The sequence below is a fragment of the Ambystoma mexicanum genome, chromosome 12 (assembly GCF_040938575.1).
Source record: "Ambystoma mexicanum isolate Mex_15411 chromosome 12, UKY_AmexF1_1, whole genome shotgun sequence".
Taxonomy (NCBI): Eukaryota; Metazoa; Chordata; class Amphibia; order Caudata; family Ambystomatidae; genus Ambystoma; species Ambystoma mexicanum.
This window is the reverse complement of record NC_090936.1, coordinates 228422418-228446521: the sequence shown is the minus strand read 5'-3', so window position 1 is coordinate 228446521 and position 24104 is coordinate 228422418.

Genomic DNA, 24104 nt, shown 5'->3' with positions numbered 1-24104 from the left:
GTGTTACAAGAGGTTCTGATGAACGACCTAATGGCTATAGATATTACAGATAATGATTCAGGATGTATGGACGACAATGCATGGAGTTATTTACAAAGACATTAGAAATGATATTAGCACTTGTCATAGGCCAAAAGGAGGGTTTGTCGGAATTGAAACAATATTATGCCTCCTATCGTAACAATTGTATGTGTATTGGCCTACGCCAAGTTGTCTAAACATATTCGAACAAACTCCACGGCAAGGTCTTGACCTTAGAGAAAGTAATGTAAGTCGCCATCTTGGATTAAGCCGCCATTTTAGGTACTCTTGTTATATGGAAGTCGCCCTGAACATCAAAATGGAGGCCGAATGACATTCTGAGTAAGATTCTGGCCGTTGTGACCTACGTACACATGAATAATTAATATGCCTGCAGGCCACTTGTCGGGGTCGCGAACTGAGACCTTGTCCTACCGTTGACCTGTATGTAAATGTACAACTATATCAGTGAAACTAATCGAAATACATATATTAAAGGATTGACCTGGCAAGGAACCCATAGGCCTGATTCACAGAATGGTTAACCCGCAAGAGGGGTGGCCAAGGGCTGGACAAACTGTTTTAAAGGCCCAGGTATTCCAATGTGCGGTCTCTCACTAACACATCGAACCCTTGTTGAAGTTCGTTATGTTACTCTGAGAGCCGAATAGCTATCCGTCTGTCAATTGACTTGGTAACTGTTGTAGCTTTTAAATAAAGCACTTGTATGTTCTTTGTAACCTGTGTTGGTGTGTTTCTTTTTGGGCTTCCCGGCCTCATATTATTTTTCTGTTTCCACACAAGGGGCATGTTTGTATGTCTCTTTCCTCAACTCCCCACTACCTACCAAAAGCAACTTCCCTAATCCTCTATCTGGTTTTCCTAAACTCCCCTTCCCTAGCCACAATTTCTTCCTAACACTCTCCCCTTCCCTCCATCGGCTGCCTCAAAGTTACCCGTTATGTAATATTCAGGAACCTGTGCCAACCAAGGTAGGCGGGGCGAATTCCATTTGGTTTCCGTGGTCAGGAAGGAGTTGTGAGATACTCCTTGGGCGTGACACCAATGCAGAAATCATCTAACACATTCAGGGCATGGTTCACCAACCTATGGAAAGTGTGAGGTGCATTCTTTAAGCAAAATGGCATTAACCTGAACTAGTAAAGTCCCTCAGGTGTTGCATATTCTGTCAGGTGTATTTGCCAATATCCCGTGGTAAGGTCAAAGAGATTGAGATACCCAGTTTATCCACTAACCCATCAGTTTATGGAAGGGGATAAGCATCTGTCTTGGTAACAGCATTAAGAGCTCTATAGTCCACGAAGAATCTCACACCTGCAGTGCCTGCCTTTGGTAACCTTACCAATGCACTGGACCATGGACTGTTAGGTCTATCACCCTAGACCCAATATCTTGCTGACCTCAGACTTGATGTGTGATCTCCCCCTTGTCTGACGTAATCTCTACTTTTGGTAGGCACACTATTTCCAGTATGTATGTCATGTTGTCACCTAGGTGTCAGCCCTGTGGTTAGTGAAAACGTGGAGGCCAACTGCCTAAGCAAAGTCTGCACCTCACCTTGTTGCAGAGTTAGTTCATGGGACAACCAGACATCCTCAATGGAGCCGTATGAAGGTCTGCCTTGAAACAGATCAGGGAGACGCAAAGACTTTTCTTCCTCCCTATCTGAAGCCAGAAGCAGGGCTCCCATTTCAACCCTAGGGCTGAAAGCTTTCAATCTATGTACATGGAACACTTTTGGAGGTTGATTAGCTAAATAGTTCATCTCACCTAGTCTTTCAACTATCCAATAAGGACCTGTCAGATATCCTGCAAAGCTCTAAGCCTTTTAGGATTCATGATTAGGATTATTTGGTCTGCAGTAAAATAAACAACAGAAGCTTTCTGGAAATATCAATGCTTCACCAGTGCTTGTCCAGCCTTCAACTTGTCATTGGCCTGAGCCATCAAAAATGCCATCCTCATTTGTAGTCCTAGCACACAGTCCACCACATTTAAGGTTACAGGAAGAGGGGGAGACTCCATGCTTCCGTCACTATGGCCAAGGGTCACCTTAGAGGGTGACCAAAAAGAAGTTTAAAGGAGCTAAAACCGCCCCTTCTTGAGGTACCTCTCTGTAGGCAAAAAGTAAGCATGGTAGTAGAAGGTTCCACTCACTTCTCAGGGCCTTTTCAAGAGCTCCAATCATGCTTTTGAGAGTTCTGTTAAATCTCTCTACTAGACCATTGGGTTGTGGATCAAAATGTATGCACTTCAGACTCCTTCCATTTGGCCTACATATAAATACATAAAGTTGTTGCCCCTGTTAGAAGCAACTTCTTTTGGGAAGCATCCCTAGTAAACATGCCTAATGATGCTCTAGCAACTGACTTGGCAGTCACTGTTGTGAGTGGGATGGCTTTAGGATATTGGTGGCATGATTAACAACCACCAAGATAAATCTGCTGCCAGAGGACATAGGAGGATCAAGGGGTCCAACAATGTCAATCCCCATCCTCTCAAATGGTATACCCACTAGCGCAACTTGTACCAATGGAGCTCGAATCTTCGTTCCACTTTTGCCAGACAGCTGACAAGTAGTCCAACTCTTGCAGTGACCTTCTATCTGGACCCCCTTCATAGGCCAGCAGAAATGCATGGACAAATTCGCCTTAGCCCCCTTGACACCTAGATGACCTGTAAGGGGGACTTCATGTGCCAGCTGCAGGAGTCATACACTGATGGACCACCAACCTCCTATGGTCACCTTCTGTAGACCCTAAGGGTACACTATACAGTAATCAACCTTCCTAGTAGATTCTATGTTTCCCCGGGGATTCACTCTCCAACTGGGAACAGTCTTGTCTCCTAAGGCTTCCAGTGATTAACATTTTCTCTGACCCTGACTATGTTCATCCTTAGATGGTCCCTCTTCTGCAAGTAATCTTTGCAGCTCTGGGTGATCATTGGGACCCTTCTTCCCCATCAGGTTCACGCATCTGGCCAGTACCCTTAACCTCATTTGTAGGTAGGAGAGGGACTCTTTAATAATAATAATAATAATATTTATTGTGATTTAGTTTACATTGAAACTTTACACATTAATATAGCTTTTGCGTAAGAAAACCATAAGAAGAATAAAAGTTATAAAAAGAGAACATATAACATTTAAATACAAAGATACAAGGAAAGGAAATGCATCAAATTACCTGAGCAAGCAAACCATAATGTCATCATCATTAAGATTTAAGATAACAATAGTCTCGATTAACCTCATTTGTAGGTAGGAGAGGGACTCTTCTTTCCCTTTTTAGGAACCTTAACCTTGGGTTCCCCCATGGGCGTAGGCTTCCCCTTAGGCTTGGCTATGGCAGAATTATTTGTCTGAGACTTTCTACATGGTCTTTCCTCTGTATCATCCACAAGCTCTAAGACTTTGAAATAGTTTCCCAGCAGAACTCTGCATGGAACTTGCCTTTGAACACCTACATGAATCATAACCACTCATCCATTTACAGCTGCAGTGGCCGGTATTACTGGGAAGATAAGAGCGAGACCATCAGTCAACTTGGTGTGCCTCAGAGTAGCTCTGGCCAGAGCCTCTGAGTTTACACTGTGGAAACCACTGTAGTCATACTGGCCTCATAGCCTCTGACAGCAGAGGTGTCTACACCATCTACCGGTACACTATATTTAAAATATGAGTTGGTATTGCCAGCGATGAAAGCATTAGCTTCAGCAACTCTAGGTTCCCAGGATCACAGGGAGACTAGAACCACTTTTGATCCAATGGCACATGTGAGAAACCTGAAAGTGTCTCACCCGCTAATCCCTGGGGATCTGTCATCCAGGTGGCCAGGACACGGCCATCAATATTGGATCCAGTTCCTGGGGTTGAACCAGTGCGGGAGGATCACCTGGATGGGGGTCTTTGGGGTTGGAAGTGGTACACTGACAGGTGAGACACATTACCCCCTTTCTTATAACACCTTTTCCCCATCCTATCCCATAGGATATGTAAAAGCTCTACCCCCCCTTTCCCTACACAAACACTTTCTCACACCACAAACGACAACGGACTAACAACAGAGCTGTTTACGTGACATGTCCCAACACAGGGGTCAGGCAGAGTCAGGCAATTGCTGATAACCACGCACACCTGATGGCCCTTTCCCTTCCCCACAGTGATAAAAGGTGGCACATCAGAGCACACTTTGAACAAAGCTGAAGGCACGAGGAAGCAGCTATTCCAGGACAGCATTTTTTTAAAAAGGAGAAAGGCAGAGGAAACGGAAAGGACGACAAGGAGAGAATTGCCCTTGCCCTTTTCAACCCAGACCCACAAAGCTTTTGATAAAGGAACAGTAAGACCGGGAATTGCAGCTGACGATTGGGTGGCAGATGTCAACGGTACACAGGGCCCACCAGCACTGATAGCCAGGGCGGGGAACAGAACTTGACGCCTTGGTACCGTCCTTGACTCCAGCGGAAAAAAGCCAACGAGTTCAACACAGCCGGTGATTCGGAGGAAACTGATAGTAAACCAGATTTTGTTAAGCTCATGGTTGCAGTAGCAACATTTGTGCAAAGAAAAGAAGATAGAAGAAAAACGTCTTTTGCGAACAATCGAGATATCAAGGTTAGAGTGGTCCAGCGCCATGTGGTGCACATTCAAAAGACTCTAACGAATGCCCCGCTCCTGAACAAGGAGGATGTGTTTGAACTGAGAAAACTACAAGAGCCAAGAGGCCTACGGGAGGCACGGGAGAGATGTCAAAGTGGTCAACAGGGGTCGAGTCAAAACCCTTGTAGAGTCGATAGTCTTTGACGCGGTGTGAATTGAAAAGCTAAAGTGAACTGCACTGTGGTAACGAATATGTACCCGACTGAGGGACGTCCACAGTGTGACATTGGTCTGTGCCCGATTGAGGGAGGCTGGCATTGGGAAAGGGATCAGAGCCCGGCTAAGAGGGATCTTCGGCTGAAGAAGAGTCTCCCGACCTGAAGATCTATAGGAGGAACTGTTTGTTTGTTGTTTGTGATACAGCAGGCCTTCTGAAGCAAGAGACTTTGCATAAAGAGACTTGGGCACAGAAGGTCCTGATATTGGAATAGGAATAGGAATTGTAAACTCGGGCCGGAGAAGGCCCAGAAGTGTGCTGTCCCACCTTGTCCCCTGCTTCAAATGTGGGGAAGGGAGACCCAAGCTATAACATCCTGACAATCTTTTGAGAACACGTCTTTCATTCTTTGAGAACATTATCCCAAACTATTTTGTATTTAGAGGTCAGGACTGGCAATATGATTTTCTTAGTATAGGCCATTTTGTTATAGTGGTGTATTTAGTTTTCAGATGTACATAGTTTTAGGCTCCATGCCTTGTTTTATGATTCCAATTCCGTGGGGATCAACTTGTTTTTCCATATATAATAATACATGGAGCTCTCGAACAACGGCGCTTGTGATGTTCGTGAATTCTGTGGGGATCGTTAAGGTTGGAAAAAAGAGATCGTTGTGGAGAGGGCAAGGGTCTGGGGCTGCTGATATGACCTGGAAATAAAGTAAATGTATTAAGAACAGATCTGGTCGTAATACTGGCGACGAGGATTTTGTAACGTTCCAGCAGCCCCAGCCTGTTGCTTGCTGTGAAGAAGAATCGAAGGAGTTTTAATTGAGGAGGGAGCGAGCTGCAGGAGGCGCCATCACGCTGAGCCAGGAGTACTACATGGAAGGTAGGAGGGCGCAGAGCCCAGGAGTGCCACGATAATCCCGGGAAGGAAGGACAGAAAGTGAGGGCTATATCAGCGTCAGGCGAGCGAGGGACAGTGCCCAATTGCAAAGTAAGGTGGGCATCCAGCAACCCCTATTCCGCTAATGCACGCAAGGAAATGAATAATTAGATGTTCCCTGACGCAGGTGAAAACGAAGAGGTTGCGCTCTACAACGTTTCCATAAGAGTGGGAAATCTTGCAGGCAAAAGAAAAGACATTGGATATTTATTCATGGGCAACGCCAATGTAAGGTTAGGCGTGTTGAATGAAAGCCTTTTTAACTCCGTTTTTGCAAATTGTGGCACTCAGCAAGTTGAAAAAAACACCATTACAAGGATCTCCACAACAGATGTTGATGACACATGAGGTGTCCTGAACAGTAATTTGCAGCAAGAACCCAAATGGTGTTTACTGGTGTGTTAGTGAAATTAAACTGAGCTCATTGAAGAGAAAAACAATTACCATACCTGGCCCCGCATTATTTTTGATGAGCCAGGGAGAGTCAAATGTCAAGTGGGCTGACTGGAAAAAGGATTTCATGAGGTACCTACATGGGATATACGGAAGCAATTTTGCTGTCGATAGCAAAGACTCCCTATTATACCATTGTTTGGTGCAGGAAGGACAGACGATATTCAAGAAGCTGCCAGAATTGCCCGACCATGAAGCTGAAGGTTTAAACATATTTAAACAAAGCTTGTTGAAGCTAGACAAACACTTTGTTGTTAAGGAAAATACATTTTTAGCAAGATACCATTTTGCCATAAGGGATCAGAGAGTCAGAGAGACGATTGAAGAATTTATGATTGCCCTTCGTAGTTTGGCTATTAAGTGTGATTACACTCATTGTAGGGATGAACACATTAGAGACCAGATTATGATCTGATGTGCTGACCACAAGATAAGGGAAGCCTTATGGCGTGAAGGTGAGAGTGGCGTAGACTTGTCACTGGAGCGGGCAATAGACATTGCGGAAATGGTGAAGCAGACAGAGAAATGTATTAAGGCTTTGGATGCAGAAAGCCAACAAGAGTGCTGTTGGCTGTGCAAACGTGGTGGAATGAAATAAAGTCTGCATACAATATAACAACAAAGAAGAGGCAAAACAGATAAACAACAAGAACATGGGTTCTAAGCAGTGGATTGAAGGGAGATCATCCTTTATCAAGAGATGCTACAGATGTGGAAATCCAGATCATTTAGCTATTGATACGCAATGCTATGCATATCATGTGATATGCAATGATTGTGGACACAAGGGACATATGGCTCATTGCTGTAGGCATTGGGATCAGATGGGCAGTGTTAAAATGGTACATGGTTTTTCAGGCTTGTGGGTGGGGGAAGGACATGATGATGCTGAAGAAGTGTGTGTGGTGAATGCTGTTGATGGAAAGCCTAAACATGTTAAACCCCATGCAGAGATATCAGTTAATGTGGTGCCTGTAAAACTACTGATAGATAGCGGGCAGATTACACCTTGGTAATCATAGAAACATGGAAGGAAGCATTTTATTGTTGTGAGCTGCAAGAGGCGAGCGTAAGTGCCTATGATTATGGGGATGTCCCCATCAACATAATAGGGGAATTTCTGACCTAATTTACATATGGTGTGAGTTGTGCCCTGGGTATGGTTAGGGTAACGCCCAAGGGAGGGAATTTGCTATCCTGGAATGCCCAGGCTGACCTGGGGTTGAGACATGATTCCGAACAACCGTCACAAGTCATTGCGGTACAGAGGGTTCCAGCATCAGTGCAGGCCATCCAAGTAAAGGGAACAGAGGTGTTTCCAGTCAACATATTTCCAGAGGTGTTTGCAGAAAGGATCGGTTGTCTTAAGGGATTCATCTGTTTGATCAAGATGAAGCCTGGGGCTGTTCCAATAAGAGCAAGAACGCGCACCATACCTCTTGCATTACGGGAGGATGTGGAAAATGAGTTGAAAAGGATGATGCATGATGGTATGATTGAGGGGACGGATGCGGCTGAGTGGATCAGCCCAATTGTGGAGGTGTGCAAGCCCAATGGGGGTTCGAGACTTTGCATTGACCTCAGATGCCAATAAAAGTGTAAAACCAGATAGACTCCCACTTCCCAAAATTGATGATTTGTTGGTCAGAATGGGTGGGGCTACAATTTTCTCGACTCTTGACTTAAAGGCAGCGTACCATTAAGTTAAGTTACATCCAGACTCAATAGACCTTACATCGTTTATAACTCCTTTTGGCCTGTACCGATGCAAGAGGATTCCATTTGGATTGGTGACAGTGTCAAGTGTATTTCAGAGAGGAGAGTCATGAACAAATTGTTAAAGGGGTTGACAGGACCATGATGTTACCAGGATGATATATTGGTATGGGAAAAGAATGAGGAGGAGCATGATATACGATTGAAAGAGGTATTGGCAAGAATAGTAGATGCAGGTTTAACTATTTAACCAGAGATATGTACATTGAAAGTGGAGAAAGTTCAATATTTGGGACATGAATTATCGGGGGCTGGGGTGAACCCAAAACATGCAACATTGGAGGCAATATGGGAAATGCATGCCCGAGAGATAAAAAGGAGTTGTCTTCGTACCTGGGGTTGGTTAATTTTATGGAAAATGTGTGAAAGATCTGGCTGAGAGGACGAAAAAACATGAGAATCTTGGTGATGAAAGGTGTGAGATTCAATTGGTGTGAATGATGCAATGATGAATTTGTGGACATAAGGAATACCTTAGTGAGTGTGCCCATATTAAAAGCATTTAAGGATGATTGGGAGGTGGAGCTATATACAGGTGCAAGTGAGAGTGGACTAGGATGTGTACTGATGGAAAGAAAAGGGTGTGAGCTACACACAATTGTGTTTGCATCACGTGCCCTTAAAGATGTAGAGAAGCGATATTCGGTTGTTCAGAAGGAAGCTTTGGCCTGTGTGTGGGGAAGTGAGAAATTTCTGCAGTTTGTGCGGGTAAGAAGATTTGCAGTGGTAACTGATCACAAGCATGTGGTGGGCAGTTTTGGAAGAAAAGAAGGGTTGGATGGAGTTTCGACGAGAATCGTTAGGTGGATTTCGTCTCTCCAGGGATTGGACATGGAGGTGAGGCATGTGAAAGGCGAGCTAAATGTTATTGTTGATGCATTGTCGCATATTCCCATAGAGGAGTTTGAGTATATGGTGGTTAAGGGAGAGGTTTTTGTGAACGGTAAGGTTGCCAAGGAAAATGATTGGAGAGAAGAGGGATATAAGGATGCAGTATACAAGACAGCGATGAAATATGTTCAACAGGGCTGGCCTATTGGAGAGGTGGATGAACAGTTGAGGGGTTACAGGAGAGTGAATGAAGAGTTGGGTCTGGAGAAGGGAGTGTTGTCGAGGGGGGAGCGATTAGTGGTGCCGGAGGGGATGAGGAGAGTGGTGTTGGAGATCGCTCATGAGGGACATTCTGGTGTCAGTAGGACAAAAGGTTTGATACATCAGGATTCTTGGTGGCCAGGAGTGGACAATGACATTGGGTTGTTTTTGAAAAGTTGTGAGGCGTGTGTGGATAGTGATAAAGCTTTGTGTACCAGATTGCCACCTATGAGGATTGTGGAACCACCCAGTTCGGTTTGGAATGTTGTGGTAGTGGATAATGTGGGTCCTGTGTCAGTGAGGGCTGACCCGAGGGGCGTATTTGATTTTCATGATGGAATTGTTGTCAAAATGGCCTGAAGTCTGCATTGTGAGAGACATTCGTTCTCGCAGAATAATAACATTTTTAGAATCTGCGTTCTGGAGTGACGGTTTTGCTAGGAGAATAGTCTTGGATAATGGCCCCCAGTTTGTGAGTAGCGAGATCCAGGAACGTTTAGATGATAATGGCATTAAGCACTCCACCATGGCCCTCTACAACCCTAAATGTAATGCCACCCTTGAAAGATTCAATAGAACTCTGCGATTAGAATTGCGATTGTGTCAGGTGGTGATTGGGAGCGGACAGTTATGGAGAGGGTGGTTCAATATAGAGTTGCACCTCACCAAGTAACGGGTGTGTCGCCGTTTGAAGCGCTGCAGAAAAGGGTGCCGAACTTTAGATTACATCCTCGGTGGATGAAGACATTTGTGGGAGTCCGGGGTGAGGTACAAGCAGAGGTGTTGCAAGAGAGGATGTTAAATGCTCAAAGGAGATACAAGTTGAGATATGATAAAAAGAATTGTGTAAAAAACTGTGTTGGCAGAGGGGACACAGGTTAAGATTCAAAAAGGAAGGCGGGTAGGTAAGGGGAAGGGAACATTTTCTTTGCTGATGAAAGTGGCGAGAGATTTGGGTAACACGATTTTATATAGTAATGTGAAAGGTGGAGTAAGGAGAGAGTGGCAGTGATGAAGTGAGAGAGTGGAGGGTGATGTTGAGGGCAGGGGTCTGGCCTTTGTCAACACTAATAGTCAGAGGAGAGGAGGTGTGTTATAGTGCTGTATTTCGTTTTAAAATGTACATAGTTATAGGCTCCATGCCTTGTTTTATGATTCCAGTTCTGTGTAGATCAACTTGTTATTCCATGTATTATGGGAGTTCAGGACACCAGAGCTTGTGATGTTAGTCAATTCTGTGGGGAATGTTAGGGTTTGAAAAAAGAGATAGTTGTGGAGATGGGCAAGGGTCTGGGGCTGCTGATGATATGACTTGGAAATAAAGTAAATGTATTAAGTCGTACCGTGTCCAGCACATCTCTAGTCGTAATACCTTTTTATTTGACTATACTCCACTAGGACTGTATTATTTGATGATCGTAGCTTGCTCCCATTTTATATTTAGGTTTAGATTAGGCGTTTATCTCACCCATTTTTGCAGTTTAATAAACACCCTTGAACTGTGATCACTTGCTTCTGTCTTGCTTTGATAAAATGCCTGTCACGACCCTAACCAAAACCCCCACTGGTATGTCCACATGCCAGGTAAGGTCAGGGTTTGGGGTTCCATTAGGGCCTCAAGAGCCTTGCACTACCTTCCAAGACTCTCTTGGAGTCAGTCCTAGCGCCCCTGGTGCCAGGCTCATATTCAGTATAAGGAACATCTTTGAAGTGGACTACTTTTCCTTGGGCCTGCAGCCAACATGGAGGCACCCACATAGTCTAGTCCCTAGAACTAGACTATGCGGTATAGTGTTTTGGGTGTGGTAGCCTGGGACTACTTTACCTGGACTACTTTGCTGGGAGGCACCCAAGCAACAGAACACGCTTCGTGTTATTCTGCCGCTTGCAGCGTAATGCTCACCGTGTCCAGTGTCCTTGATACCGGCGATCATCGGAACAACAAGACTGCAGAGGAGAAAAAGAACATCATTAGTAGACCCTTACCTGCAAACTCCATCCTGTATCAGCCCGACTCTCGTCCATGCTTCTGCTACTCGCGGTCGCCCATCCAGCAATCAGCATCTTCCGGACACTGCGTACTCACCGGAACGAAGCAACCTGAAGAGAGAGAGAGAGAGAGAGAGAGAGAGAAAGACAACGTTAGAAAAGGTTACCTACGGCGTAAGTCTCAGTAATCACGAGAACCTCACCTGGTTGGCCACCGCTTGGCCGGCATCGTTCCAGAATACCACGCTGTTATGCTTGAGCTAAAACATGTCGCTGATGCGCAGTGCATTCTGGGAGCGCTCAGAGCCATGATGGATATTTACTTCATGCCGCAGTGAAAAGTTGCACTAATTTTGCTGAGAGCTAGATTCACGATGCTGAAGAAAACATGCTTTCCAAACCTGTTATGCAGTCAAGGACATTTCTGCTGGGAAAGCTAACTTTGTTATGTCTTGTTATGAGCTATGGGACTGTTTTCCGTGGTACTTGTTTTTAGAGGAGGGAGGCACTTTGCTCCTTGAGGTTACTGTCGGTTGACCCAGCTGGCAACCAACGGCTGCTCATCAATGCGCAAGTGCGTTGCCAGAAGGTTCGAGAAATCGCCACCCCTTTTTGAAGGGTGCATATATGCAGAACCCCTGATCGGTCAGGTGAGACTTCAGCCGGAGGGGGGACGCTTCGGTCCGGCATACCTGTGGGCTGTTGTGCCCTCGGCCTGGCTGTTATCAGGGTCTTCCAGCCGCTTCTGGCGAGATGAGGAATCCAGTTACGCTCACGGTGATGTATTTTCTTTAGAATTCTCTGTTTCTTCTGTGATTTATTTCTATGTTATCACTGGTTGCTTCTAAGCTTTGAATAAATAGCCATATAAGTGCTCATTATTTTCTAAGAGTGTGTGGTTGCAAGTTATTGCATCTTCCTGCGTTCAAAGTATTGGCTCCGTAATTACACTGGTGATTTATGACTGTCCGTGCACTCTGGGAGAGCAATACATTTTGGCGTCACGAACAGGATATTTGTGATGAATTGTTCCAAATATTCAAGAATCTGTTTGAACGTAGATAGGCTTCGGTTACCTTGCAAGCGAAAGTAATTTGGCAGTGAGTGTTGAACTGTGTTAAGCTGTTTTTTTTTTCTCTTTGCCGGTGTGTGCGTGCTTGTGGGAGTGATTGCAGTGTGGAAAGAAAATAAAATATAGATATAAAGAGGTTTTGTACCGTTTGCAGTAATGAGTAGTTTGTTCAGGAAAAAGAGCGTTCCCGCTGGCAGTGAATGTTCTGATGTTATCATTCCAGGCTGGACCAAGAGTCCATATGATAAATTGGCCCAGGCGTGGGCATGCGACGCAGGGCTAAGTGAAACATGGGATCAGGGATTGGGAGATGCTGATCCGTCTGATGTAATGGTGTGCTTGCAACAAGTTCCAGTGGAACGTGGCAGAGAATGCGCTACATTAGGTAGGTGAGGTTGGGTTCTTTTGCATGCTTATAGGAAAAACATCAAAAGAATTTGGAAATGAAAAATGAGGTTTTGCGATTAGAAAGAGAGCTGGCTGCAGAAAGGCAGACTGCGTTAATGCAGCAGATTCAAATGACTTTTTAAAGATAAGGCTGACACATATCAGGCTGTGGCCGAGAGGGCAGCAGTCAGAGTAGCCCGGTATAAGTATAGGAAAAGACGGGGAGGGGTCAACAAAAGAAAGGTGGCAGCTGTAATCGCTACCGCCGGTGTGGACTGGGACCCGGATAAGTGGGATGGTGATACTTTTGATTGCACCAGTCCAGAGAGTAGTTCCGCAAATGAGTCCGACCCTAAGATGGAAATTAAGCAGAAAACAGTGGCAGCTAAGCCCGTTAGAAGATGGCGAGCCGGACCCCACCCGCAGAATCTTGCGGGCAGAGTGGTGGATTTAACCACGCTGGAGGATTACACCCAGCAGGAGGTTGGGGAAATTATTACCCGTTTGAGGCAAAAATCAGGGTAACCTTTATTGACATGGATGGTGAGGTTGCTAGATGGGGACGCTGCAGGGTTGTTGGTAGATTCCACGGACTCACCGCGTTTTCTACCCTTGTCAACTGACAGCAATGTACAGGAGGTCTTAAGGGCGGGGCCGCCCCCTGATGACAATGGTCATGATGCACAGGTGTCTTTGTTGCACCTAGCAGCCCAAGCATGTAACCGTAAATAGCCTATTACCACAGATTGGCCTAGTGAGGAAACAAAGTGGTATACTTTGAAAGAGGCAATTCAAAAAGTCAGAGAGCATGCTATGAAAGAGGCAATTCACGTAGATGCTCCTGGACACATGGGGTCCGTGCCGCTCTCAGTTTCAACTCGAAACATGGTGATTAGAACTGCACCACCTGCATACAAAAGTGTCATTATGACGTTGCTCGAAGGTATGACGGGCAAACCCACTGATGAGGTAGTGGATGCCATTCGGCAACTGGCAGATTTAGGGGAGTGGGACAAGAGTGATGGCAAGCCACGGGAGAGAGAGGGGCGTAGTGAGAGAAGAACCGAAGGCAGAAGACAAGATAGTAGAGACTCCCGAGTGTCCCGAAAGGACATGTTTCTGGCTTTGTTAAGAGATGGTGTGCCACGAGAAGAAATTGATGACATTGAAACCAGAGTAATGTATGAATTATACAAAAAAAGAGGACCTGCAGCTAAAGAGCGCTATAAGCAGGTTAAGAAACAGGTAGCAACCAAGCCACAGGGGGACACCTCACCTTCCGCTCCTTCTGAGGAAGAACAAGAAGAAGGGTCTATGGGGACACCTTCCCCATACCAGCCAACATACGCTGATTTGAGGAAGGTGGTGAGTGCAATGGTAGAGACGGAGTGAAGTCACACTCATTCGAAATTTGACTAGGGCTACGGCCAAGCTCCGGCAGCATTTGCTCGCATAAAAGTTGATAGGCGGCCCCATGTTGATGTTAAGATTTTTTGGGGGCCAGGAAATACGCAAGGGGTGCGAGCATTCATAGACACCGGGGCGGAGGCCTCTCTGATTCATGGCAATCCAGCACGATTTAAAGGCAGACAATTTACTATTACAGGTCTCGGGGGGAAAGGAGACTCCCGCAGTACAAATGAAAATGGAGATGAAAATAGGCAATTTGAATAGGCAGAAATACCAAGTGTTGATTGTCCCGATACCTGAATATATATTTGGCTTTGACATTCTGGAAGGGTTAACTTTGGGACTTGGAGGTAAAACGTACCAGTTTGGGGTGAGTGCATTGACCTGTACACCCATTACCGTAGGCAAATTGAAGATGCCCCCAGTGCAAGTCCCTGTGGCAACCAAGCGGGTAGCAATGAAGCAATACCGCATTCCTGGGGGGGCACAAGGAAATTTCAGACACTATCAAAGAGTATGTGGAGGCGGGTGTGTTACGCCCTATCACCACCGCATGGAACAATCCTCTCTGGCCTATTAAAAAGGGGGATGGGTCGTGGAGGATGACGGTGGATTACCATGAGTTGAATAAACACACTCCTCCCTTAGTGCCCGCAGTCCCAGATGCCATTACCTTGATTGAGAATGTCCAAAAGTTTGAGGGGACTTGGTATGCAGTGGTAGATTTAGCCAGTGCATTTTTCTCTGTGCCAATTGCTGAAGAGTGTCAAGAGCAGTTTGCATTTTCTTGGAGCGGGCGTCAGTACACCTTTACAAGGTTACCTATGGGGTACATGCATAGCCCTACTATCTGTCACCGGCTGGTGGCAGAGCACTTAGACAAGATACCGTGTAAACCTGACATACAAATCTTTCACTACATTGATGATATTTTGATTCAGGGCAAGGATGAGCACAGTGTGCAAAGCCAGTTAAATGTCATAATGGAAGGATTGAAGAAGGAAGGGTGGCAGATTAACCCAAATAAAATTCAAGGCCCAGCTGAAACAGTGATATTCCTAGGGATTCAGTGGCATCATGGGCATCGAGAAATGGTGCCAAAAGCCCGACAGAAAATACTTGAATTCACCACTCCAATGAACAAAAAGCAAGCTCAGCAGTTTATAGGGCTGTTTGGGTTTTGGAGACAGCACATTCCCCATTTAGGGCAGATATTGCCCCCCCTCTACAAAGTGACATGCAAGAAATATGAGTTTCAGTGGGGGGGAAGAGTAGCAGAAAGCATTTGATTTGGCGAAAGACACCGTGCAGCAGGTGCTTGGTTTATGGCCATTGAAGGAAGGCGAAGTGGAACTGAATGTGTCTGTACAAGACAATTATGCTAACTGGAGTGTGTGGCAGAAACAGGACAGGAAACGTGTGCCATTGGGGTTTTGGAGTCGTAAGTTGCCCGATGCTGGTAACTCATACACTCCGTTTGAGAAGCAGTTGCTGGCATGCTATTGGGCCCTTGTTGATACCGAGCAAATGACGGTGGACCATGATGTATTGATGAGGCCAGAAATACCAATCATGCAATGGGTACTGAGTTCTCCTAAAACACATAGAATAGGACATGCTCAAGAAGCCAGCATAATTAAATGGAAATGGTACATTCAAGACAGAGCCAAATCAGGGAAGGGTGGAGTTGCGAAATTACATGAGCAAGTAGCCAACATACCGCCCTCAGATTACATACCACCGGAAGTGCCTGAAAAACATGAGTCTCCCGTGAAATGGGGAGTACCTTAGAGCGATTTGACCGTGGAGCAAACAGAGCATGCCTGGTTCACGGATGGCTCAGCCCGATATGTGGGAACTGAGCGATACTGGAAAGCAGTGTCGTACAATCCCAAGACAAAAAAGATTTTGACAACATCAGGGAAAGGGAAGAGCAGTCAGTTTGCAGAGCTTTACCCAGTTTACCAGGCATTGAAATAAGAGACCCCTGGTCGATGTCATGTGTACACAAATTCATGGTCAGCGGCAAATGGATTGTTGGTGTGGTTGCCAACCTGGCAAAAGAATGGGTGGAAGATTAATTCAAAAGAGTTGTGGGGAAAAGAACTGTGGCAAGATATTGCAGAAATGTTATCACAAAGTGAAGTCACTGTGTATCATGTGGACGCGCATTGTGCCACAGACTCATTAGAACGTTGGTTTAATTCTGTTGCAGACAAACACACCAAGATTTCATCTGTGGATGCGGAGGCTCAGGAAAACGATTTGGAGGGTTTGGCCAAGTGGGCTCACCAGAAATGTGGCCACCTTGGAGAAAAGGCTACTATCAGGTGGGCACAAGCTCGAGGAATCAGTCTTCCTTTAGAGGTAGTGAAAACGATCATTTTGCAATGTCTAGTGTGCCAACACCAACAGCATAGACCTATCCCTCAGATTGTTCGGGGTACATTGCGAAGAGGAAAACTACCAGGTCAAATTTGGCAGATTGATTATATCGGTCCCCTGCCAATCAGTAAAGGTTGCCAGTATGCATGCACTATTGTAGATACATACTCAGGATATATGATGGTTTTGCCGTGCAAGGGTGCAACACAACTGAACACCATCAGGTTGTTAGATCAGATCATATTACATTACGAAGTGCCTTTGCAGATTCAAAGTGACAATGGGTTACATTTCAAAGGCAAACTAATACAGAAGTATTGTCAGGAAAAAAGCATTTCGTGGCTTTACCATGTGCCTTGTAACCCTGCCGCTTCCGGGCTGATTGAACGAATGAATGGGTTGTTGAAAGAACAGCTACGCAAATCTGGAGATGGCAGTTTGGCAGGCTGGCGTGATCGTGTGCTTGATGCAGTGCAAGTACTAAATAATAGGCCTGTGAATGAGCATGAAACTCCTTTGATGCGGCTAATGACTCCTACTTTACAGATTCAACCCAATTCAGTCAGAGAAACCCTATTGTACTGGGAAATTACCCCGGGTTCTTTAGCTCCCTATCGGGCGACTCCAGAGTCAGCAGTGGTAGACTTGCATTCCCATGAAGAAATCAGATTAGACCCAAGAGGGATTGTTGTAATTGAAACAGGGATTGGAGTACAAATTCCCCCAGAGCATATGGGATGGATTGCCCCTAGATCTGGCCTAGCATTGAAGGGAGTTCAAGTGTTGGGAGGGGTAATTGATGCCGATTATCAAGGTGAGATCAAAGTCATCCTGATGAATAGTGGGGACCAATTGTTACCGATCCACAAGGGTGATCGGGTGGCCCAATTGATTATCATTCCCGTTAAGTTGTCCATGATTAAGAAGGGGGAGCCTCCTACAGTGTTAACTACCAGTGGGGATAGTGGTTTTGGCTCTTCAGACAGTATGGTATTGGGTGCGAAGGTGTGGGTGGAAAGGCCAAGTGGCCCACCAGTGCCCGCAGATGTCATTGCATCAGGCAAAGACCAAGTAGTTTTAGTAATGGAGCCCGGTAGAAAGAAATGGCAATATGTGCCCGCAGACAAACATTACCTGAGAGAGTGATGTACAACACTGATATCTCTTTTCTGGGTTTGCCTTGTAGATCCTGTGTCTGGCTGGTGTAATTGTGGTACTAAATGGACTCCATTTGGGAGAGTTAAACGGCATGCTGCTACCAATGAAAAATGTCACATCTGTGCCAGTGATCAAGGGGATACTGATAAGGATGAGTAATGCTGTCCAAAAGCAGCCTTATGCCGATGCCGAAAAGCCAGCCAGACCGAAGACATGGATTAGTGAAATGCGGCAAACACGTCAGGAACAAGTGAAAACAACTTTGATGCCAATCATGTTAGAGGCCTCTTCAGGACAGCGAAAACATTCTCCCATGATTACCGAAATGGAGAATATGTGGATATATCTGGCACAACAGGTGCTCAACATTACTCACTTTTGCCTTACTGATGTGCCCAATGCTGAAGCCTTATCGACTACGTGCTTAGTAGCAGTGCCGATGCCAGTTCCGGTTCTAAAGCATATTTTCGGCGTCACACACCGATTCTTTGGATCAAGATTCCGATATTAGGCAATCTTTTCCGTCTATGAGTACTGCAGATTTTGCCAGGAAACAGATTGCAAATGGAGAAATTTGACACGTGTTATAACCTATAATATAACCCAAGGCGATGTGTACTACCTTATGACATGCAATGCAAAAGAAATTGGCAAATGCCAACAGTACGATTTAACCAAACAGCAAAATCACACAGTGTTTGAGCAACGATTATGTTCGCGAGTGCCACGCACATGTACCAGCATGAATAACACTATGTCTTGTAATCATACAGTGATAGCTGCCAGTCATTTGAATCATGTGAAACTTCCAACAGGATGGCTCTTTTCATGTGGCAACATCACATACACTTATATTCCAGCTAACATTTCCGGAGGTCCATGTGCCTTAACTCGATTTGGACTAATGATGTTTCCTTTACACCCAGCGATAACTCGAGGCAAAAGGCCAACTTTGGAGTCTGTGGGTCTATCCTCTGATTGTGATTCACATGTGCAATTGCTATCAGAAGCTGAGGTTCTAGCATTAACCCTTTCATTAGTGGGAGTTTGGGGTTTAGCTGCTGGGGGTTACAAATCTTTGATCAAATTAGCATGTTTAGTAGTCAAAGGACTTAATCATACTTCTCAGGCATTAGAAGAATTACTCCTTGATAGTAAAGTTATTAGAAAAGCTACTTTGTAAAACAGAGCTGCTGTTGATTATCTATTGCTAAAGCATAATTTAGGTTGTAACGCAGTTGAAGGTGTGTGTTGTTTCAATCTAAGTGACCATTCACGATCCATTGAAAGTCATATTCGAGGTTTGAGGGATCTCATTTCTCAAGTGTCCCAAGATCATACTGGGAATTGGTGGGATTGGTTATTTTCATGGATTCCTGATGTTGGGGGTACACTACGTTACGCTTTTGCTTGTATTTGCATTATATTAGCTATCATAATAGCTTGTTGTTGTATTCAATGCATTCCTAATTTAGTTTTAATATTTCGTCGGTTTCAGAGACCGGCTCCTCTGCCACTGGGCTATGGAAGATAAATACCCAAGGGTGGAATTGTTATGCTTGAGCTAAAACATGGCGCTGATGCGCAGTGCATTCTGGGAGCGCTCGGAGCCATGATGGATATTTTATTCTTGCAGCAGTGAAAAGCTGCACTCATTTTGCTGAGAGCTAGATTCACGATGCTGAAGAAAACATGCTTTCCAAACCTGGTATGCAGTCAAGGACATTTCTGCTGGGAAAGCCAACTTTGTTATGTCTTGTTATGAGCTATGGGACTGTTTTTCCGTGGTACTTGTTTTTAGAGGAGGGAGGCACTTTGCTCCTTGAGGTTACTGTCGGTTGACCCAGCTGGCAACTAACGCCTGCTCATCAATGCGCAAGTGCGTTGCCAGAAGGTTCGAGAAATCGCCACCCCTTTTTGAAGGGTGCATATATGCGAAACCCCTGATAGGTCAGGTGGAACTTCAGCCGGAGGGGGGACGCTTCCGTCCGGCATACCTGTGGGCTGTTGTGCTCTCGGCCTGGCTGTAATCGGGGTCTTCCAGCCGCTTCTGGCGAGATGAGGAATCCAGTTACGCTCAGGGTGATGTATTTTCTTTTGAATTCTCTGTTTCTTCTGTGATTTAATAACAATTAATAAATAATAATACTAATAATTAGGCACTTATATAGCGCTACGCACCCTCAGGTATCTGAGCGCTGCTTATTATTACCCACGGTGTGTGGTGCTCATGTCAAAGCGAGTACTCTACTCGCGGTGCCACTTGACTGGCTATAAATCACTGGTTGCTTCTAAGCTTTGAATAAATAGCCGTGTAAGTGCTCATTATTTTCTAAGAGTGTGTGGTTGCAAGTTATTGCATCTTCCTGCGTTCAAAGTATTGGCTCCGTAATTGCACTGGTGATTTATGACTGTCCGTGCACTCTGGGAGAGCAATACACACGCTCACCTGAAAAGACCACTGCGACCTGTAAGGAGAGAAGAAACACAAGTCAGCAAGTAAAAGTCGAAGCAGTGCCACGCTTAGCGCGTTACTTACCAAATCGTAGTGCGCTTCTTGCGCCATCCATACCAGCAGGTGGTCAACCCAACCAGCACGACACGCTTAATCTCCCGCTCACCTAGTGGGGTAAAGAAAAGACATTAACCACAAAGAAGGAAGGCAAGGGCAGTAACAAAGACTGCTGCAATAAGACCTACCTTAAAGACACTAGAATGGGCTCGCACCAGTGAAGTAACTCGGTCGCCCAAGCCCACAGAAGACTACGTACCCCTGCAAAGAAGGCAGGACTGAGAGCACACCAAATATTACAATAAGGTGAGTAGAGGGCCATTGGGACGAACTCAGGGGAGGTGGGAGAAGACCGTACCTGATCTTGAATCCTGTCCTCTTGTTCTTTTAGGCCCGGCTTCCATCGAGGCACCATCCGGGATCGGGAAGAGGGTTCCAGGTGCAAATTAAGCAACCAGGGCTGAGTGGCGTCCCCGTGAATACCAGGTGAGCGTAACATTGCCTACATTACACACAGGACAAGGAGTCAGAAGAGAAGGATGCTTCTGGGGGTAGCTCTCCTTTGTAGTGCAATGCCAGATTCACAAAATGAACCCCCAAAATCACATCTGGGGCCCCCTTCACATGGTCACTTGCTCCACAGGTTACTCAAGATCCTGAGGAGTCTTGTATGTCTTGCTTGGGATGTTAAGTCCCACTGCCCTTTCCATTCATTCCATGTGATGATTACCATTTTAAACATTTTGTGGGCCTCATGGATGCAGGTTTTTTTCGGCAATCCACCCTCTTTGTCGTTCTGCATTTTCCTCTCTCTGTGCTTACTAGAAGCACGCTTGTCATTCTGGGACACCCATATATGAGCAGCAATTGCCAGTTTCTTTGGATCAAGTTAGATCATTAGAATCTGCCAAATGCTTTTTCAGCTGAGTGGAAGAGGGAGCAAAAAATATGGTCAAGCAAAACCATATTAATCATGCCGTCAAAAGTGGTTGCTTTATGACATTCAACCCAGCCACTCAAGCTCTTCAAAGATTTCTTTTTATTTATAACACTTTTGTAACGCCCACACCCAAGGGTATCACAGCGTTTTGTGCATGAAGACACAGGTAACACAGTAGAATGGTAGGAGGAACAGTTACGGCAGACATTATTCATACTTATTAAATAGGCAGTTTATTCAAAAGGGTGTAAGATGTTTCTTTACATATAGAAGGGGAACAGAGCTGCAGAGTGTGGGGGCAGTAACTGAGAAGCTGACGCCTCCTGAATCAGTCACATAAGTTACCCAAGTATTATTCTCTTTTTTCTAGTGATCTCTAGATCTCTTTAAGTATTGAGCCGGAATCTTCCCAAACTTTAAGAGTAGAGCACGCTTTAATTTTTTCAAAATCTTTTCTCTCAGGCTTTGACAACTCCATAATAGCACTGCAGCCATTCTGGGGAATCCTGCAGAGAAGCTAAACAAGTTTGGAAGTCTCATCCAGCTCTTATACCTCACACGAGCATACTCCATGCAGTTAACCAATCAATAATGTTGTTTTTCTCATCAAAGACTCAACCGATCCTTAGGAAATCTTGGATGAGAGGAGGACCCAGAACCATTCCCAGATCCCCCTAGAGGAGACTGAAGACCCATTCATTAGAGCCAATTCCAGCTGGAATGCTCTGTCCTTCTCTTTCTCTACCTTATCTGACTCCATCGGTTGGTGTGACAATATTTGACTGGAGATTTTACTTCAGTAGTGTTTATTTTAAATTTCTAATAAACTATAGTACATACTTACCTGTTTAAGTGGAATGATTGGTGTTGCACAGTGTGGACTCATTGTACACCTAGACCACTTTTACACCCTTCCTGAGACAAAGCTATGGGTCCCCCTCTCATCCAAATAAGGCAGTCCTAGTGGCAGGTCATATAAAAGGGCCTATACTAAGAAACCTATTGCCAAACCTTACAACTAATACAAAAAGGGTGTTGGATAGTTCTAAAGAAAAGAAAGAAATGTTCTGAAATAATATGTCAGGATGCAGTAGCCTTGGTCTCTCTTCCCCATGTTTCGCCACGTGGTAATGTGGGATCTTGGTGCACAGTACAGTCTCGGCCTTCTCTAACACTAGACGACAGTTCTCATGGGAGCTCCCAGGACACACTCTCAAGCTTTTCTAGCACAAGATGACAGTTCAGCTTCTAGCTCTCAAGCTTTCAGCTATCAGGCTGTCGATGGTCAAGTCTCGTTTCACTTGACAATCCCTTGCCTTCAAGGACCTGACATGTTCAAAATACAAAAACAAAAGTTCTTTTAACCTAAATGAAAGTTTGTGTCCAATGTTCGCTGGGTTATGGATTCACCGCTAGGTCCCCCTCTTCTGTGCGCTGACCCTTCTCAATTGTTTATCACAGTTTCACGTTGGGTGATGGTTTCACCCCCGGGTCCCCCCCCTCTTCTGGGCTCTGACCCTTCTCGATCATATTCCTCAATGTATATGTCAGTTCTCTTCTTACTTGAAGTTTGGATGATAGCTTCACCCCTGGATCGCCCTCCGTCAGGCTCAGAACCCTCCTGACTGTCAGTACTCGAGTGATGACTTCACCCATGGATCTCCCTCTCCCGGGCTCGGACCCTTCTTCTCTGGCATCCCTCCTTCGGGTACACTCTTGCTGTTTCTTAACTATTGCTTTCACTTTTCTCAATCTTGGGTTACAATTTTCACCCTTGGATCCCCCTTTGCCGGGCTCCACCCCCTCTGGATTCTTAGCCTCCCTTCACCGGATTTACTGTGGCTATCTTTCAGGGCGATTTATCACCCCTGGGTCATCCTCTTCTGACCCTCAGTATGACCACTTTGACTTATTCTGCTGGCTCTCCTATGGCCTTCTGGTATCTGTAGTTTCTCTCATATGGGGCTCGACCAGGGTCTCTAGAGTTAGCACCCACATGGTGCCGGTTTCCCTCTGCAGCTGGTCTCCCCTTCAATAGTTGTTACAGTTATTTACACAGTTCATTAAACTTGGTTCAAACTTGCCACTTTGCGATTCTAAACCTCAACACAGCCTGGTTCTTATCGATTCTCCCCTTGACTCACTGACTGGGATGAAACGCTTCGCTTTTGGCTTTCCTGGAGTCCAGGCCCCTACCATGGGCACAGGAGCTTCCATCAGTCCTGCTTATTGAAATAAGCTTGCGCCGTGTACCATTGACATCTGCTGCAAAACTCTCATGCTATTGTTCGCGGTCTTGGGCTCTCTTCCACAAAGGTTCAGCAGGCTTGGGATGAAAAGGGCAAGATCACCTCTCTCCTTGCCACCCTCTCAATTCCAGCTGCCTTTCTTTTCTCCTGAACTGCTGCGCCTGCATAGCTGTGCCGTTGTGCTGTCTGCCATATTCCCCTTGCTTGTACTGTGCTCTCTTACTCCACCTTTTATGCCTGTGGGAAAAAGAAAGGCCGTCAGGTCTGTGTGATTTTAAATTAATTTCCTGACTTTGCCGGACCCTTGTGTTGGGACATGTCAGGTAACCAGGTGCATTACAAGTCTGTTGTTAGTCACTATGTGATGAAGTGCTCAGGGTGGAAAAGTAGAGTTCCTGAGTATCCTACAGGGTAGGATGGAGAAAAGGTATTGTCGGATTGTCCTACAGGATATGATAGGAAAGGTTTGTGAAATGGACGAGAATGACCGGGATGGAGAGCATAACATAGGGGATTGTGGGAACAGTAGTATTCTGTTATATTAGATTGGGGTTTTGAAAGATGACAATGAGAGGGACGGGATGGGTAGGGTTTGTGAAGCAAATGAGAGTAACTGGGAATGTGCAGTGACCAGAGGGGATTGTGGGAATTGTAGTGTTCTATAAATACAGTATACTGGGGTTTCGGGGAAGAATAATTAAATGGATGTGAAGAAGAAGGATGCAGAGTATTCGAATGGAGACCGGTAAAATAAGGACTCTGGGAGTTATGCTTTTTGGTTGCAACCAGGTTTGGGACCTTAGAGGATTGATTACGTCCGGAGGGGTTGCTGGATCTGGGCAGGATAGATCTAATGGGAGGAAGGGAGGCA